Source organism: Rattus norvegicus, chromosome 4 (genome assembly GCF_036323735.1).
Source record: "Rattus norvegicus strain BN/NHsdMcwi chromosome 4, GRCr8, whole genome shotgun sequence".
NCBI lineage: Eukaryota > Metazoa > Chordata > Mammalia > Rodentia > Muridae > Rattus > Rattus norvegicus.
The window spans coordinates 59,854,345-59,874,444 of NC_086022.1; the positions used below are offsets into that span (position 1 = coordinate 59,854,345).

General features: G+C 43.2%; 1 protein-coding gene and 1 non-coding gene across 2 annotated transcripts in view; both read right to left on the minus strand.

Annotated features, from left to right (window-relative positions):
* The window catches only part of Ube2h (ubiquitin-conjugating enzyme E2H), a 95,482-nt gene that overhangs the window by 52,243 nt on the left and 23,139 nt on the right, over positions 1–20,100 (minus strand). The window lies entirely within an intron of this gene.
* N5 (DNA binding protein N5) lies at positions 13,480–15,679 on the minus strand. Its single transcript, NR_171896.1, has 2 exons — positions 15,035–15,679; positions 13,480–14,996 (listed from the first exon to the last, which is right to left on the minus strand). It is a non-coding gene; the product is annotated as a DNA binding protein N5, transcript variant 1, non-coding (transcript).

The window sequence follows — 20,100 nt, forward strand, 5'->3', positions numbered from 1 at the left end:
CGGAATTAAAAATGTATCTCTGCTCCTAAGTCAAGGGACCTGGTGTGTGTGTGGGGGGGGGGGGGGGCTCCATCTGCTGAAATGGGTGGGTCAGGCTAGTAATCCTGGAAGTTCAGAAGGTGCCTTTATCATCTGTGGTGAATGTTAGAAAAGATTTTTTTTTTAAACTTAAAAAATAAATCTACAAATTCTTGGGATACTACTGATAAAAAAAAATCTGTCAAACCTATAAATCACATTCTATTCATTTCTAAGTTAGTCACAAAATACTAGTCTTACCTACTTAGCATTTCACCTTAAGAATTCTGTTTTCACCAGAACAATGATTAGCATTGAAGAACTCAAGTCCATTTCACTCTTAAAATACCAGCCACCCACCACCTTATTTCCCTAAATAGCATTATGGTTACACAATCTAATATTTAAAGGCAGATGCCAAACTGTCAAGAGACAACTGACATTCTTGGCAAAATGTGTCTGTCAGGATTTTAAGTGATTTTTATATAGCTCAGAACTTTTCCAGAAAGGGAGAAAGGACTAAGCCTATTCTATTCCACAGATGACATTACCAGGTCAAGGGCTTAGGACTCAAAGACATCACCGGATCCTCAGCTTGCTCATAATGCTCTACCAAGGAAGTGGCCTTGAGAGCTGTGTCCCAGGGATGTAGCAGAGGAAAAAATGTGCTTTTGTGTAGAGCTGAAGATTCGTGGCTGCTGCTTTCCACATTGAGACCAGGCTGTTTCCAACTCACCTTTAAAGAGACTGCAAAGGAGAGTTGGAAAACTGAGCACTCAGCTGCATGTTTATCAACACGAAAATTATCACATGCAGTAATGCTCGTAAAAAACTTTTATGGAGATATTTAGTTCTTAAGACATACTAGGAAACAAAACTGGGTCCACTTATTGTATGTATGTATGTATGTATGTATGTATGTATGTATGTATGTATGTATTTTGCCTGTGTGTAATGTCTGCACTGTCTGTGTGCAGTGTCCATGGAGGCCAGAAGAGGGCATCAAGCCCTCTGGAACTGGAGTTGGTTCTGAGTGGCTGTATTGGTGCTGGGATCTAACCCTGTCCTCTCCGGAAGAGCAGACAGTTCTTTTTGAATTGCTGAATCGTCTTTCTAGACCCCTTTATTTTCTTACCTTAATTCTGTATTGAGGTATTAAGGTAACTGGATTCATGATACCATTCTATCTGTTTAGTTTGAAACTCTATAGAAACTTTTTTTATAGAAACTAGGTTCTATAAAAAAGTAACACAGTAATAAAAGAACTATAGCTTCATTGAGTATAATAGTTGATCTTAGCCTTAAGAATTCAGGAATTGAGGTTGGTGTGATGTTACACACCTGTGAGGCACCACTTGGAAGGTGTAAGCTCTCAAGGTCAGTCTCATAACAGCAAGTTTGGGGCTCTCCTCAGCAACATGAGAATTTATCTCAAAAATGGGAATGGAAAAGGGGGCACGATCGCGAGCACGCGCACGCACACGCGCACGCACACAGACACCCCCAGGGTTGGGAGGGAGAAGCTAGGGAGTGATGAAATCCCCAATGTAAACAACTAGGGCATATGTTTTTCAGAATCTGGAAGGAAACACTAAAGGGCAATCAACAAATGAATAGATAAATGTCATCTTTTAAGGCTAAGCAGTTTTATATTCTGTATCTCTCCCAAAACTAGTTTAAGCTTTCTGTATGAAATAATAGGAACTCCTTAGGCTGGTCTATGAGGAATATGGTGTAGATCATTAAATCCATGAAAGATCACAGAGCTTTCTGTCAGAACTTGTTTACTAAGATTCCACCTCTCCATATGCCAAACAACAACAACAAAAGGACTCTTAAACAGCGTCTGTCTAGCGTAGTATAAGACATGCTGAGTAGAAAACACAGTCCAGGCACGGTGACTCATGCCTACAATTCTTGCACTCAGAGAAGGCGAGACAGGAGAACTGACAAGACTTCGAGGCTAACTTGGTCTGAGTGTGAGCTTCAGAAGACAAGCCTTAGCTGAAGTGTGAGACTTGTTTCAAAGACCAAACACTAAAACCCAAACAAAAAATAGTAAAAGCAAAAATACAACTAATATTTGGAGACAGAATTCTTCAAGGGCCAGCAAGATGGCTTCCAGGTAATGGTACTTGCTACCACCCTGATGGCCTTGAGTTTAATTCCTGAGACCTGTGGTCTTTGAAGACCTACAGTCTGAGACCACAAATGTCTTGAAACCAATGTTATTTGGACACCAAGAGGTAAGAACAAACATTAAAACTGGGGATTTAAGACAGAAGTGGCAGGTACATCTATAATCCCAGCATTTGGGAGATGCAGGTGCGAAGGAATGGTCTATAAGGCCATCTTCAGCTACATAGTGAGTCTGAAATCTGGTCCCATAAAAACGAAATGATAAAAATTAAAATAATAAAATACAGCATAATTTTGATGAGGGAAATGCTAGAAAGAAAAGGCTGGGCATGAACACAGGTGGGGCCTCCGGGTACAGATCCAGTAAGCAAAGATGCAGTATTCCATGCAAAATCCACGCCAGTGTGCTTTAGAGATGCACCAGCTGTGTGCAGAACAGGGAGAGGGCAAAGCCAGACACTAAAGCAAGAGCGACATTCAAACCTCAGTGACTATAACGGTTGCAGAACTGACAGAGTTGATAGACTCTGCAGCTGACTAAGGAGGACACAAACATTAAGAGGCTCCAATGTGGCTAAAAGGTCATTTCACTAAGAGACAGGGTCTTACTGTGTAGCCCTGGAGCTTGCTATGAAGACCAGGTTGGCTCTCAGATCTGCTAGCCTCTACCTCACAAGTGCTGGGGGAAAAGGCACTACTACCACACCCAGCCCATTCCACTTTTCTTCAAGTTTTGTTTTTGGAAACAGGTTTCATGTGTTCCAGGTCACATCAAACTCATTAGACACCCAGGGAAGACCATGAACTTTCCAAGCACCTCAGTTAAAGGTATAAATTACCATTCCAGATTTAAAAAAAAAAATCTAAATTTCAACACCTATTCCTAACTTCTAATTAATCTATATTTCCTCTTTTTTTCCTTCTAGACGGTGTCTTCTATACACAGCCCAGCTTGGCATAGAACCCACGATGGAGCCCATGTTGGCCCTGAGCTATCCATCTTCCTAATGCAGCTCTACGTGCTAGGACTGCAGGAGCACCACATCCAGCGCTACGATCTCCCATCTTCTTCTGTGTGTGACTGCTTCCTCAAACTCATGATCCCTCCCCACCCCCATCTCTGCACGCTGTGACTAACTAGTCATGCCGCCACTAACTAGTCTTGACCATTACTTCCTATCAAGCCACATCAACCTTCAGAGCAGACAGACCAGCTTTATGCAGCACGTGACATGCAGATAGCAATGTCAATGCAATCCTGGAAGCCAGAGTTCAGCCCAGGGTTTACAGCATTTCTCAGATACTATAATCAAGGCACATGGAAATCATTTATAGAAAGCAATGTCATTTCTACAAAGAAATATCTTCTTTGGCATTTTTCATGGTAACATATATACTCCATCTACAAAGTAATAAGAAGAAAGGTGTATGGTCAAGCAGTCTAAGGTGCTTAAAGAATAATTCATTTAATAATTTTAATAGCAAGTATTGCTATTCATTTGACAGACGAACATTATCAAAGTATTAACAATGGATGCAGAAACTGAAGAGAAAGATCTTAGATGTGCTGTCATCTCAACACACCTTTAAGTCACAGAGCTACTTAGAAAAAGACCAAGATCTCCAACTCTGTGGCTTGCCCTCCTTCCTGTCCTTTTGTTTCCTACACTAGCTAGCTAATTTATTTGTGTGTGTGTGTGTGTGTGTGTGTCCAGAGATCAATAATTCCCCACCTGACTTGTATGATTCCAATATCCAACAAGAAGGAATGTCTCTTAAGACAAGTCCTTTAAACATTACATATGTTTGCAAATCCAGAGAACAAAAGGAACAACACACAACTGCTAGTTTAGCCTACTGACAGGCTGGAGTCACTTCTCTAGAAAATCTGACCATAGACAATACAACTTCGTTCCCTCTCAGACCTTCTACCTTTTTAACACTGTAATGTCTGTTGTCACCTGCAAACATTCTAGACCATGTTCACAGCTGTCTTGGGATTCCTGTGACCTAAATGCAAGTCAGCTGTGACTGCTAGTTGTTTTCCAAAACAAGAATGGCTGCCACCTGCTGTTCCCTTTGCTACTCCATGTGCATTTATTAAGTGATATTAACAGCAATTCAATGTTGCTTTCATAAAAATTAGAAAGGGCCAGCAAACAGCACACACTTAAACCTGTTTAAAGCAACACGCACAAGGGGGCTGGAGAGATGGCTCAGCAGTTAAGAGCACTGGCTGCTCTTCCAGAGGTCCTGAGTTCAAATCCCAGCAACCACATGGTGGCTCACAACCATCTGTAAAGAGATCCGATCCCCTCTTCTGGTGTGTCTGAAGACAGCTACAGTGTACTTATATATAATAAATGAATAAATATTTAAAAAAAAAAAAAGCAACACGCACAAAAAAGTGATAGGTTCAACATCACTCACTGCCAAAATTCAAGTTGAGGAAAGCAGAGTGTAAATAAATATACTAGCTGGCATGCTAAACACGATCTTCATGGATCTACTGAATAAAGGACTCTATGTCCCAAAACAAACCAGTATGCTTTCATGCAGCTGAGACCACTTGGAAGACGTTTAAGCAGAAATAGTAATTACTGTCCTGAGATTTTTATCTTAAAACAGTCTAAAGTGATGTAGAGAGCAGCAGAGTCTTCTTGAATGAAAGTCTGCTGCCTGAAACTCACTGAGCCATGTCTGGTAGTGCAGCTCACTATCCAGTACCCTAGAGGCCAAGGCTTCTGAATTCAAGTTACAGAGCGAGACCAAGACCAACCTGGAAAACTTAGTGAGACCCAGGTACTTCTTTACTTCTTTTTTAAGGGTGTCTGAGTTCAATCCAGGAACCCAGATTACAGAATGACAAGCTGAGTTGTGCCAAGTTTCCTCTGATCTCCACACACTGGCCACATACACACAAATAATATTTTTGAAGGGGTGTTATTTATATTTATTAGGATCAAAAAAAAAGGAAAGAAAAAGCACAACTATAACATTGATTTTATTTTTAAAATCCACAGTGAAAATAAGCAAAAGAAAAGAAACTTTTTAAAACAGATTTATTTATTTCATGTATGTGAGCACTGTCGCTGTCTTCAGACACACCAGAAGAGGGCATCAGATCCCATTACGGATGGGTGTGAGCCACCATGTGATTGCTGGGATTTGAACTTGGGAAGAGCAGTCATTGCTCTTGACCACTGAGCCATCTCTCCAGCCCTGAAAATAAACTTTTATGTTTACCAACAGCTTGGTTGGTAACAATGCTTGTGAAGCATGTCTGAAGCTCTGAGGTTTAATCCCCAGAATCCCTGAGACCAGACATGGTGGTACCCACGTGTGTATAACAGCAGCAGCATCAAAGCAGAAACAGGAAGACAGAAGTCCAAGGCTACAGTGAGTATAAGCTCGTCCTGCTTGCTACTCTTCCAGAGGATCCAAGTTCAGTTCCCAGCACCTATGTCCTGTGGCTCACGCCTACCTTAAACTCCAGCTCCAAGAGATTTGACTCCCTCTTCTGAGAGCCCCCAAATACACATGGCATTCATTACTCACAGACAGACACCCTTAAAGAAGAAGTAAAGAAATACCTGGGCTGGTGAGAGAGTGGAAGCAGGTAAGTGTGTGCAGCATAGAGGTCCAAGCTCAGTTCCTGGAACGTACATCAATGTGCAAGGAGAAAATCCCACAGTCGTCTTGTGACTGTTCATACTCAAAATAATAAACAAAATTTAAAAAATAACTTTCCACAAATCATTTCACCAACTGAGCACAAAACCCTGGAAAGTCAGGAGCAGTGACACGGAAGTGTAACTAGATACGCACTTGATACGGGCTGCAGAGCTATTTTTGGCACCATGTAAGGACCAGGTGGGGGAGGGGCCTTGCCACATGAAGGGGACCAGTTGCTCCAGACAAGAGGGGATTAGCACAGCACAAACAGGCTGCCTGGTACAGTTAAAACATAGAAGTGGCTCTGTTCTGTGGAAGCTACCCTAGCGAGTAACAGAAGTGTGAGGTTTAGATATGCACAGACAGCAAATATGAACTGCTGAGACGCACAGGCAGGAAATGAAAAAGTGAAGTTGCTCACAAGGAATACTTCTTAGTAAGTCAGGAGGAACACAACCCAAAATCAGGTAGTAAATCAAGAGAAAACCAACCTAGACACATACACAAGAGTGCGTGTAGATATGGTAGGAATATTTGAACCTGGAAAAGCTGGCTAAACTTCTGGGTTTCCTTCTTCCCTGTCTGTTTGAACAAAAGGGTATAAAGGCTTGAGTGCCTCTGAGACATTTAATCAGAGAGCAGAGCACAAATGGCTCAGGAGGTGATCTCAACAATCAAGGAGACTGGGGCACGAGGAGGGCAGGTCACAGCACAGCTGGGTCTGCCTAGACTGGAATAACCTCATCACAGTAAGGATTATTGTGCCTTATCTTAACTCCTTCCTGATTTTCCTGAAATCACAGGACACATCTCACGTAACACAGAGCTGTAGCTTTGAATCATTTTTGGTTACTAACATCTCAGAAAGAGCAAATGCAAAAACATACATTTAGAACTCCAAATTCTATGGGGTTGGGGATTTAGCTCAGTGGTAGAGCGTTTGCCTAGCAAGTGCAAGGCCCTGGGTTCGGTCCCCAGCTCCGGAAAAAAAGAAAAGAAAAAAAAAAAAAGAACTCCAAATTCTAACAGTGCTGGTTTGGATCAGATCTTAACCTATACAAGTCACATCTAGACTCACTCATCCGCTACGGGACCACAGAAGGCCATGTTCGCCCCTGCTCTTTCAGCTTTGCTGACTCTCGCTTCCTGACACACGAGTGAGCGTCATCCTCCTCAGGGACTTCGTTGTCTGTCTCTTCTGCCTCACCCTGACTTCCCTGTTTTCACACATAGCTGCTGCTGCTTATTCTTTGTGCTAGCTTTAAATGCCACTTCCTCAAAGACCCTCCTGGCACCTAAAGTACACATCCAAACAAACTGTCAACTCCTTCTGTTTTAATTGTGGTAGAATATTATAGCCCCCCAACTACATTCTGCCCAGTCCTTTTGTCTATCTTATGGGCATTGGTTTTTCTGTTTACATTCTCTTTTGTCATCAATAAAATTCAGGTTTTAAAGGTCAAGAAACCTTTCCAACTCATTCATTCTTTGATCCAGGCACATGGAAGAGAGTGCCCTGTGTGGAAACTGAAGAAAAACTGATTAAATGAATACTGAGAACAGTTTTTGCTAGGTCAGGAAGGGACTGTCTCAGGAAAATAAGTGATGTGTTACACGTACACACATTCTCATCCTAGCCCAGAAGGCTGAGGAAGCACAGGGAGTTTTCAACAGTGCCAATGCAGAGTAACAAGACATTGCTTGGATATGAAAGTATGATGGCTTTCTTCTGAGTGCTAAACTTGAAACCAGCACACGATGTCTGTGAGGAGAGGGACACTTTCCAGGAGCAAAGTAAAGAGAAAATCAGGGATCGTTCTTGTTCTTTGAAACTTCAAAAGAAAATTCTGAGATAAAGGCAGATGTACTCACAAAAGTGCTCCCATGCAGCCTACCGGAGTGCACTGTCAGGGCCACCATCTGAGAGAGCAGTTACCTACACAGCAAGGCAAAGTGTGTTCGCACATGCCAAGGGATGGGGTCTGCCAGAAAGGGAAGGAGAACTCTATCAGCATCAAAGGAAAAGTCAGAGAGAAATGCTATCGGGGGCCACACCAAGAACCCCTGAGTGCTGGACACGGCAGCAGATTAATAAGGTCATTTTATGCAGCTTCTGTGCTAGCTCTTCCTCAAGTAACCTTCTGGTTGTAGCATCTGACTCCCTATTATGTCTACCCAGAGACACAAGCTACTTGTCCACACTGACAAATACTGGCTTTTCAGTTTTAACTTTCAGGTTTGTGAGTTTAGTTCATCTGAGGCCAAAGAAATTACCTTGCTCTTAGTTCAAATTACACTTAGGGAAGAGATAAGGAATAAAGGACAGTTAGCATGAGAGGTCAGGATGTTAGAAAAATGTCTAAGGACTCACTCACATTCAATACCTGGGACCAACATGGAAGAAAAAGAGCACTGACTCCAGAGCTGTCCTCTGGCCAGCTCATGTACACTGTGGCACAGTCGGAGTGAGATACATGTGTGTGCATGCACATATACACACCAGAAGAAAGAAGAGTTTAAGAACAAAACAGACTACAACATGGTATGTTCATGGGTAGCTGAGGTTAATTCAGGTCAGATGCGTATATTCACCGATAGTCACACTGCAGACAGGCTTGCCCAGTACAGTATTTACACCTTAGAAATCACTACAAACCAGGGTTTCACTGGCTCAATGGCAGTTGATCATTATTTACAAATAGTCAGTTACTATTGTACAAAGTCTAGCATAAAAATGGCACTAAATGAAAAAGCCCTTTGACATTTTCTTCCAGCTCCAGAAATGAGACAGGCCTGAAGCACTATTCTTTTACCATCAGTAGATTTTATCAGTGGATGTTATCAGAACATAGTGAGATGGGGGGCTGGAGAGATGGCTTAGAGGTACATATAGCACAACTGTTCTTCTAGAGGATCCTGATCGATTCCTAGCACCCACAAGGTAGCCAACAATAATCATAACTTCAGTCCTAAGGGACACAGATGCCAACCTCTGGCCTTTCTGGGCACTGGCACTCAAGTGACATGTAGCAAACACACGCAGGCTAAACCTCCAATACACATAAACACTTAACATGTAAAACAAGATGTAAAACTTATTTCACAGTTTTCACAATTACAGAAGGGTGGTGATATGCCTTTAATCCCGGCACTCAAGAGGTACATGCAGGCAGATCTCTGTCAGTTCAAGGGCAGCCTGATCCACAAAGCAAGCTTCAGGCCAGTTGTATAATACAGTGAGACCCTGTCTCAGAAATAAAAGGGAAAGGAAAAAAAGTCAATGAAACTTTTATGTCAACCAGAGATGATTATGTCCAAAAACTCCTACTTTCTCTGCATTAAAAGTAAATTACAGGGCTGGAGAGATGGCTCGGCAGTTAAGAGCACTGACTGATCTTCCAGAGGTCCTGAGTTCAATTCCCCAGCAACCACGTGGTGGCTCAGAACCATCTGTAATGGGATCCCTTGCACTCTTCTGATATGTCTGAAGACAGCTGCAGTGTACTCACATAAATAAAAATAAATAGATCTTTTAAAAAAAAAAAGTGAATTGCAGAGGCTGGGCATGGTGGCACATACCTTTAATTCCTATACTAGGGAGAGAAAGGCAGGTGGTTTAAGTTCAAAGCCAGCCTGGTCTACACATGGGGTTCCAGAACAGCCGGGACTACAAAGACTCTGTCTCAAAACAAAAACAAAAAGGAAAAACCTTTACACCAGCTGCATTCAGAGGGTTTTCTGTAGGAACCCTGCTGTGAGAAAGACCAGCTCTGCCTTAACTCCTTCATTTCCAGAACCTCTGGGTCGGGTCCCTCTCCCCCCCATTTCTAAAGTAAAATAATTCACTCATTATGCAAATTATGGGGCGACCACTGAAGAACAATCCAGTTTCTCTGTTGGAGGCTCCAGCTTAACTATCTCCAAACCCAGGGCTATTTCCACATACAAAAGAATTATGGGAATGCCTCCAGCAAGGCAGCCATGCAAGAAGGGCAGGGCATTCCCACTCTCCAGCCCACAGTCCGGGGCCAAAGTCTCTCATATCAGAGCACTCCTAAGTGTAGGCTGCAGAGGTCTGACACTGCCAGCCCTTCTGCCAACAATTTTATTACAAAATCTAAGTCCCTCTTTTAGAAATCAGACTACAATTTCCCCAGAACAAAAGTCAATTTAAACTAACTTGTATCTGACACACACTTTTTTATTTTGAGATATTAATCCTCATCCTTATCAATCTCTCTGCTAGAAAATCAATGCACTCAGAGTTCTAGACTGAGATACCAACGCCTTTATCACTGGAACCTCTATGCAAATGAAGCCCTGCTTTCTCAGAAGATAAGACAAACAAAGATCAGAACAACTATGTAATACTGGGACAGAAAGCAAAGGTCAGGGGGTAAATGACCTGGAAAGGGGAAGATCTGTGTGTGTACAAAAATAATTGTGGCACTCCCATGATATGGTAGTGGCATGCCTTATATGTGGAAAGCGAAAAGCAAGAATTCAAGGTCATCTACAAGAGACCTTGTCTCAAAAAGGAGGGTAGGGTATATAGGGCTGGGGAGATGGCTCAGTCAGTAAAGAAGAGGTCCTGAGTCCAGAGCCCTAGGCACCCTCAGAAAACAGACACACCTCTAATTCCAGTGCAGAAGCAGCACAGGCTTAACTTTATTTGGAACGAAAATGAATTTTGGGGAGAAGCTGATAAATAAGCCTTGTATAAAAGTAGTTCCAAGCCTTGAACCCTAGCACTGGGGAGACAAGACACAAGAGAGTTTCAGTGACTTTGACACCAGCCTGGAATCACACCAGGTTCTAGGTTAATCTGGCCTATACAGCAGGGTTGTCTTAGAAAGAAAGAAAGGAAGGGAGGGAGGGAGGGGAGGAGAGGGGAGAGGAGGGAGACAGGCAGAGGAGGGGGTAGGAGAGGAGAGGAGGAGGGGAAGGGAGGAAGGGAGGGGAGGGGAGGGAGACAGATGGGGGGGAGGAGAGGAGAGGAGGAGGGGAAGGGAGGAAGGGAGGGGAGGGGAGGGAGGAAGGAAGGATGGATGCGGGAGGGAGGGAGGGAAGAACCCAGTGTGAATGCAATCTTGGCATTCTGGAGGCTGAGACAGAAGACTGCCCATAAATTCAAAACTTTAAAGCCAGGAAAAGCCAGGATGCACCCAGTGTTGCTCTGGTAACAAAAATGAGAAGAAGCCTGGACGGAAGCAAACAAGGTACAGAGAGACCTCCAGCAGGAAGTCTGCTACAGCAGGAGCGCAGAGACGGGTACAGACTCTTCACATATGGAATAATGACGTTTCTCGTGTGAAATAAATGTTTGCCTGTTAATACCTGGCCACCTGCATTCAAGCCCCGGAATCCATCAGGGTGGAGACAGAACCAACTCACAATGTTCTCTGACCTTTTGCTCAGGGGCACATGCACCACCTACCCCACACATCATTCACAAGCACAGGTAATTTTTAAAAATTATTCAATATAAACCAAGTAACCTTCCAAATAAAATTGAAGTTTTAGAGTGCAGACTTTAAAAGTTGGGAAACACAAGGCCAAGCACAGTGGTACATGTATTAATCTCAGCGCTTGAGAAGCTGAGGCAGGCATCTCTCTGAATTTGAAGCCTCATTGCCCCTCCTCCCATATGACTGACTGGAAAGCACAGTATTTAAGTCAATTGGCATCATAAAATAGAGAAAAGCCTCAGTGTTCATTGTTTATATATAAATCAGTGTTGGTCCATGAGGCGTCCACCTCCTCGTGGCCACCACTGCCCTCATTCCCTGCACACCAGTACCCAGCTACCACTCTAAGCACCTGTGGCCTGTTTGTCTCATGTAAGCCCCACCACTGTTTCACAAGAACACCAGTACATTCTAAGTTAAGAGCCTTGCCTCAAGACCCCTGCAGAGTGGATGGAGAACCAAGTCCAACTTGGCTGGTCCTATTCTTGCCTGCACTCCCTGACATTACTCTTACACTGGGATAACATCTGAAAAGAGAACAAATGTAACCTGTAAGCTAGGAGCACATGCTTGCTTGTCTTTCTTCCTTGAACTCAGTGCAGATCTTAGAACCCAGGTGGGTCACTGCTTAAGGAGATAAAAATTATCAACTAAGCATCGCCAGGTATGACACTTACGCCAGGAGAATAGGAGTTTACAGTGCCAAATACTAGCTCAGATAGATCAACTCTTAAACAGCAGGTCTGTGAGCAGGACAGCCCATACAGAGAGGAAGAGATTCTGGTAAAGCAGATGCTGCATCGACGTACTCTGAGGTCACGTCACAGGAGACTTGAAGAGCACACGCCCTCACTAACTGACCCAGGTTTCAACAGGAGCCTTATGGAAGCTAACTTCATCTCTGAGACACTCCCTGCCACCCACTGCAGAGCGTTGTCAGTGTGATGGTACAGAATTTAGCAGCTGAGCGTCAAAGCCTAGGCTGGCTGCCGCAGTCTCCAACTGTACTTAACCTAAGCCTTAGCTTCTCCTCTGTGAACGCCATCTCGTACAGTCCTTTTGAGGACCAAGGAAGTCATGTAGAGTGCTCAGCACAGGACACTCTGCCACGTCAGCTGGTATGGCTACTGATGGTATGTCCTGGCTTAGAGGAGGTATTCATAGAACCTTTGCCACTAGTACAAGCCTCAGGATAATGACAACCAACCTCCTCCACCACCACCAGGCATGATCTTTAGGGGAAGCTGCATCTTTCCCTGAGGTTGTGAAAATAACTTTTATGGCTTTACAGGAATGAGAGAAACATTTCATAAAACTAAAACCACCAGCTTGCCTCCCTTTAGTTAAAGGAAGGGTTCTTGATCTGCTTCAGTCTGTAAACTATTTATTCCACTGCTAGTGCCTGCAGGCAGGCAGACAAGTCCCGTACCCTAGAAACACCTCACTGTGGCTCTCAGAAGACTGAGGCAGAGAGCAGCCATTCCACAGTGGCACTGGACCCCGAAGAGCTGCTTATCTGCATCTATGACCACAACAGCAGCAAACAGACCAGGCTACATGGCCCAAACTAAGCTGCCCATCTTTCAGAAGAATTCTGCATGCAGCATTGCAAGCATGCAGCTGCCTCTGAACCCCCTTGGCATCTCTAAACCACAAAGATGGTGATTTCTATGGGATTCCCTTTCAACAGTTAGTTAGGATATAGAAACAAGACCTAAAGCAGTTAAAAGCAACCTTTAGCAAAATATTCCTTGACCTCTTTCAGACTAAGTCCACTTCAGCCAAAATGCACTCTCCACATCAAGACAGAACAAAACCGTAACCCACCCACCCACAGCCTGAGAGTACTTTCTCAGATGCACTTTACACCTTCAGAAGGCTCATAGTTCTTCACCTGTTTTGTTCTTGAGATGAGTGTTGATTTTCCTAAGCAGATAACTACATCTGTTTCAGGACTGTAAAAACAAAACCGTAATGGGCAGTATAACTAAGTGGCATCATCTCCCATTAAAGCTATCTAATTCATCTGGACACGGTGGCTTATGCCTAGAATCCTAGCACCTCAGAGGCTGAGATTGAAGGCTGCTATGGGTTTAAGGGCCAGGCTGGGTTACATAGCTCAAAAACATTTCAGTTCCCCATACAGATACTCAATTTAAGGAGTAGTCAGGAAACAGGAGAATCATCTTGATATTAGCTTTCTCTACCACAGAAACCAACACACTTGGCTTCCGAAGTTTGACCAATTTTTGTCCTAAATTTTTCAGTTATTTGAAATAGAATATGTACAAGTGGTAATTTTGTGTTCTCTTTTCTCTTAAAATATATTTTTCATTATGTTTACTCTGATGAAAGAGCCCACATGTAGGAGCACACACCAATGGCCAGAGGGCAGTGTGTAGAGTAAGTCTTCTCCCTCTATCATGTGGGTCATGAGGGTCAAATTCAGGTAACCAGACCCAGCAGCAAGCCTGCACCCACTGGACCACCTTGCCAGCCACAGCCTCTCACTTTAAAAACAAAACATTTTTCTATGCCCAACTTCTAACTGAAATTTAAAAAAAAAGAAAAAACACAAACATATACAAGCTACCAAACCAACCAATCAAACCAACCAAACAAACAAATAAAACCACTTAGACTATCAACAAATCCAGGATGGAGGGAGCCATTCTCTCCAGGATGCGGCACTGACTGCAGATGTACAAGCCCCACTTTATTTTGAAAACTAAGAAAAAGAAAACAGCTTTTCTAATGTAGACTCCATTTCTGAAAATGGAAGTAGAAGTCTCAAGGTTACACAGCACACAGAACATCCTGTTTACTTGCTTAATACACCCAACTCATGGTCACCACTAATGGCCAAACCACCTGCAAGAGTCCCATTTGTTCAGTTTCACACGCTACCTACGAGGTCGAGATTATGTTGATCTGTTCAGTTATTTCAGAATGGTCACCCTCTATCCAACTGCTCCACTCCGTGCCAAGGTGTAAACGCACATTAACGACTGCTAAACGCAGAAGTAAATCAGAGAGCACCAGGCCAAGCCAGGAACATCCTTCCCAACTGTCAAACTGCAGACACATCTGTGCTGAAGGGTATGCATACTGAGTCGGAGAAGTGGCAGAGTAAGGCTGACAGGATCTGCCTGCCCTTAAAGGTCCGGAGAAGAAAGTGCAGGCAGGGATGTTCACATTTCTCTTCAGCCCTTTCCATTTCAAGAATGATTACTTCAGAGGGCTCTTCACAGATTAAATATACATTAATAAAAAGGCTTCGTTTTAGAGACAAGCATGAAAGTATTTAATTTAGGAAATATAGGTAAAACTATAAGAATCAGGAAAGTGAATCCACATGCATAGGATTCTCCTCGGTTAAACACAGCAAACCAAGCCCAGTGTGGTAGTGCACTCCTGCAACCCCAGCCCTCAGGAGGCAAGGGCAGGGGTGGCAAAAGTTCAAGGCAGCCTGGTCTACAGACCCTGTCTCCAAATACAAAGAAGAACCAATTTAAAAACACAGTAGAGGGGTTGGGGATTTAGCTCAGTGGTAGAGCGCTTGCCTAGCAATCGCAAGGCCTTGGGTTCGGTCCCCAGCTCCAAAAAATAGAAAAGAAAAAAAAAAAAAAAACAAAAAACAAAAACACAGTAGAAGCTGGAGGGATGGTTTGTGGCTAACAGCACCAACTGCTCTACAGAGGACGAAGTGTGATTCCCAGCACCCATACAATGGCTCACAACTGTCTGCAACTTCAGTTCCAGTGGATCTAATGCTCTCCTCGGGCTTTTGCAAGCATGCAAAGTGGCACACAGACATATGTGCAGACAGAACATCCATACTATAAAATACAAACTTTAGAAAAAGAACCATAGTGATTACTCAAAGTTAAAATAGTCTCATGAAAGACATTTTCCAAAAATACAAATTCTTACGAATTACCACCCCAACACAAAGCTATACCTAACCCTAGCTGACAACAGAGAACACCTGTGACGTTCAGCTGTCAAGCCACTTAAAACAGAGAAGCCTAGATGAGTCAACACATCATGTACCAGGCTATAAATATTTTCACACTAGGATAGTCAATTACAAACCTAAGTTCAGCTTAAAAGAAAAACCATTCCTACAGTTTCAAAAGGTAAAAAGCAGGGAAAAACAAGTTTGAAACTTGTTTTTAAAACTCAGCAGGGCTGGAGAGATGGTTCAGCGGTTAAGAGCACTGACTGCTCTTCCAGAGGTCCTGAGTTCAATTCCCAGCAACCACATGATGGCTCACAACCATCTATAACAGATTCTGGTGTATCTGAAGACAGCTACAATGTACTCATATATACTAAATAAATAAAATATTAAGGGGTTGGGGATTTAGCTCAGTGGTAGAGCGCTTGCCTAGGAAGCGCAAGGCCCTGGGTTCGGTCCCCAGCTCCGAAAAAAAAAAAAGAACCAAAAATAAAATAAAATAAAATATTAAAAAAAAAAAAAAAACTCAGCAAGATGTAGGACACATGTCAATCAATCATTTCCACCTTCACAGACTCTGAAGTAGAGTGATCACAAGTTCCAGGCCACTGTGTGCAACAGAGCAAGACCCTGTTCTCAAAACAAAGTGGCCTGACCATAGCATTAGTTTGAAGAGAGTTTAATGCTAGTTAGCCTAGGCTGCCCTCACCTTTAACTTCAGCCTTCTTGGTGCTGAGCCTATGCGCATGCCCACCACGCTGAGCACAGCTCTTAGTTTTAAACATAATTTCTAGGCAAAATAAACAAAACACTACTGTTTTATATCATGCCTCTAAGTGCTTGTAACATAACACTCATAATTCCAGCTACTTGTATACAGGCTGTGCCCACTGCTCATCCCCTAGTATCACAAATCCCAAGCAGTCAGCTAGCGAGCACCATTGTCCTAGGATGTTTACAGTTCTACCCTTCTGACTAACCTCTCTCCCCTCCCAACTTTGCTTCAACTCCACTGCTCCTTCAAAAAGCCCTTTCATGACCAAGATCAAGTGCCATATCCCAACAGCCTCCTTGCCTGAGCTGAGATGTGTATACCTCCTCTGCTCTATGTACCTGACACTCGGAGAAAGCTGACAAAGTCAGCCTGAAGGGATGGCTCAGTGGTTAAGAGCACTGACTGCTCTTTGAGAGGTCCTGAGTTCAATTCCCAGGATCCACATGGCAGCTCACAACCATCTGTAAATGTACTCCCATGGGATCTGATGCCCTCTTCTGGTGCAGATGAAGAAGCAGTCCAAACACCCATATACATAAATAATCTTTTCTTTTTCTTTTTTTTTCTTTTTTTTTCGGAGCTGGGGACCGAATCCAGGGCCTTGCGCTTTCTAGGCAAGCGCTCTACCACTGAGCTAAATCCCCAACTCCTACATAAATAATCTTTAGGAAAATATATAACTTGCTCTCCTAGATTCAAACCCCCTAAAACAAAAGGGTCATGTCTCAACCTGGAGAAGGAGAATAGAGGGAGAGGGGGAGGGAGGAGGGAAAGGAGAGGGAGGGGGAAGGAAAGGTGCCATATTTTGCTCCTCTTGGCATCACCACTTTGCCAAGAGTCTGAAAGAAAAGCACTAAACAGTATTTGATTACAGAAGGGTACGGCCAATGATGGCAGCAAAGATCACTAATTCCAGAGGCAGAGGCTTTGAATGTGAGTTCAAAGTCAGCCTGGTCTGTAGAGGTGAGCTCCAAAACAGTTAGGGCTACATAGAGAAACCCTCTCTCAAAGAAACCAAAAAGAATGAAACAAAGAAAGAAAAAGTTTCATGTACAAAAATTACTAAAATGAATGTGTAAAATTGCCTTCAAACTTTGTACCAAGTGCATATAAAACAAATATTGTGTTTAAATTTGAGAATATGCAAACATTCCAAAATGTCCTGAACCCAAAACACTTGCAATCCTGAGAATTCCAGACTAGAAACACTTGGCCTATTATATTTGGGTTAAAAGATCCCTAATACAGGATTTGGTCCTGGTGAGATGGCTTACTGGTTAAGAGCTTGGCTGTTCTACCAGAGGACACGGACGGATGTACAGTCCCTGGGAATCATCATATGGCCTCTGCACACATGTAGTACACAAACATGCATGCAGGCAAAACCTACATTTAAGAACAGCAGGGCTTGGTGATACACACCTTTAATCCTAGCACTCAGGGATCAGAGAGGTAGGCAGAGCTCTGGACAAGAAGGCAGTTAGGGCTACATACTGAGACACCCCCCCACCCATCTCAAAATAAACAGATGAATAAATTTTCAAAAATATCTAACTTAAAGCTTTGTTTTTAGGCTAACAATGACTAAATATTCCAAATACCAATTAAAATAACTGGAATGACTGATAGAGTCAGGTACAGATGCCCTGAAGAACACACTTTACCTTGAGATAAGGTCTTCTGTAGCCCAGGCTGAAATGTATTATGGAATACCATGTAAGTGGTAAGCACTGAACCCTGGGTCCTACGTACCCAGAGGTCCCAAGTGCTACAACTACAGGCGTGCACCACCACACCAAACTAAAGCACAACACAGGGACTCTGCAGTCAAACGAAGAGCAAGAAAACCTTACGGCCTGAACTTAAATATTATTTGAACATATCTTGGCCGGGTCTTTGTCTCATCTAGTGAATCATCCTGTTCCTTCGGATGGCCCTGAAATATAAAACTGAAACAAGATAAGTGACCACAAGTCCCCGCTCCTAACATATACAGTAACAGAGTTGCCTGCTGCAAAGAGTGCAGCAGAGATGTTCCAGACCTGTCTGCTATCTTGCCTTCATCTTACCACCTGTAATACCAGTCCTGCAGTTGGCAAAAGTTTGACCTAACACGGAGAACGTAGAAACGCTTGGGTAGGAAACGCTTGCATTAACTCAGGCTAGCATTATAGCAACAGCCTTCACAGCACTTTACCTAATTCCAGGATCCACTTCTGGAAGTGAAAGGGTGACATTATCTCATCATTGGCTTAACCTTTCAGCTACACACTGACGCAGCTTCTAAGTATGTATCCACATCTTACTATCTTAAAACCAGAAATGAATGGGTCAAGGGTTTTCCACTTTGGATTAAGAATTTATACAAATAAAAAAATAAAGCTTCAAGAACTATTGGTGTCCTATAGGATGATGTCATTATGCAACAAGGAAGGCCTATCATTGGATGAGAAAGAAGGGTAGGCAGGGAAAAGTCTAGGAAGGAGGGAGGAGGAGGAAGAGTGAGAGAAATCAAGATGGAGACAATGGAGCGGGATGATCCAGATCCAGGCAATAGGTCAATTTTATCTTGTCTAGGTGGGTGGTTTCTATCTTTATTAATTGGCAGTGAATTAATTCTGTGGATGTATTGTGGACTGAGAATTTAACACATAAATCTGATTGTTGGGTTACAATTTGTTGAGTCTTGATTTTACCAGGTGGGTGGCTGGGACCAGAGAGTTCCCGGCTGGCCAGGGCTGGCCAGAGTGACTAGCAATGGGAGAGACACTGGGGCTACAAGATAGCTAGGCTACTGTGATGTGGTGTCACACTGAAACCAGACACCACTGAGAGAAGTAATTGTTAGTTGTACATGGCCGTACAGTGCCAGAACTAACGCCAGGGAGCGACCGCCTGTTTGAGAGTACCAGGGACCAGCATGGAGCAGTGATGCATGGAAACCGGTCACACCTATTTGTTAATTTTTACTGCAACAGTGTCTTGCACCTTTTATTTATTTCAGGCAGAGGCAGGTGAATCTCTGAGTTCTACAGAGCTAGTTCAAGACCAGCCTGGGCTACAGAGTAAATTCCACTAGTTACCCAGTAAGACTCTTTATTAAAAGAAACAACAAAGAATCAACTGTGAGCTTTTCCAAAGCTTGATCCCTACTCTATACTTATTAAAGTACACTGAAGAGTTGAGCAAGGATGGGATATGCCCTTAATGCCAGTACTAGAAGGCACAGACAGGCAAACCTCAAGTTCAGGGTAGCCTGATCTACACAGCAAGTTCCCTGCCAGCAAAATCTACATAGTAATACAACAAAATAAAAAAAAAAAAAAAGAAATGGCAAACTACATGTGCTACTAATTCAGATGTTATGATCACAAAACAGTAGCAATATTAATAAAAACGCACTCACTTTGCTTTTAAAACATGTGTCTTGTGCTCATGTGTGCAGGTGCTTGCAGAGTTCAAAGGGGCACCAGACCCCCTGAGGGGGAGTTACAGGCCATCTTAACTGTCTTGTTTGGGTGCTGGAACTGAACGTGGGCGCTCTGCAAGTGCAGCAAATGCCAACCACTGATCATCTCTCCTCCACCTCCCCTTAGGAAACAGACTCACTGTATAGCCCAGACCGGACTCTAAGTTACTATATACTATAGCCCAAAATGGAACATCTAGGTTCGAAGTGAACCCCATCTCCCCCAATCCCAATCCTCCTGAGGAGCCGAAACTACAGGCAAGGAAGGGTCACTGTGCCTGTTTTATCTTTTTAGTTTCATTTGTTTTGAAGTGAAGTCTTGCTATAGCTCAGGCTTGACCATATTCTCCTCCTTCATCCTGATCAAAGCCATCTTTAAATATATGTAACTAAGACCATGTGAAGAAAGATGCAGAAAATGAAATATCCCTCACAAGCACATGTTTAAAAAATTTGGTCCCTGGGGCTGGGGATTTAGCTCAGTGGTAGAGCGCTTACCTAGGAAGCGCAAGGCCCTGGGTTCGGTCCCCAGCTCCGAAAAAAAGAACCAAAAAAAAAAAAAAAAAAAAAATTTGGTCCCTAACTAATAGCAGAG